Below are 232 nucleotides of genomic sequence, written 5' to 3'. Positions count from 1 at the left end.
AATAGGTAGTGGTCATTCCACAATAGTACTTAACATAATCAATCATGTAGACCACACCTTAGACCTAACATTATCATTCAGATTATACTCCTCATCATCAACACACTTTAAATATCATGCTAGCATTGAGGATTTCATACATAACCTTCACAGCATAAATTCATAAACATATGCAGCATAATCATCAATTCACTTCACATCTATTGCCTTCAAGGCCATGATCTCAACATGC

Source organism: Solanum tuberosum, unplaced genomic scaffold (assembly GCF_000226075.1).
Source record: "Solanum tuberosum cultivar DM 1-3 516 R44 unplaced genomic scaffold, SolTub_3.0 scf00190, whole genome shotgun sequence".
In the NCBI taxonomy this organism is placed as follows: domain Eukaryota; kingdom Viridiplantae; phylum Streptophyta; class Magnoliopsida; order Solanales; family Solanaceae; genus Solanum; species Solanum tuberosum.
This window is presented reverse-complemented; position numbering follows the sequence as displayed.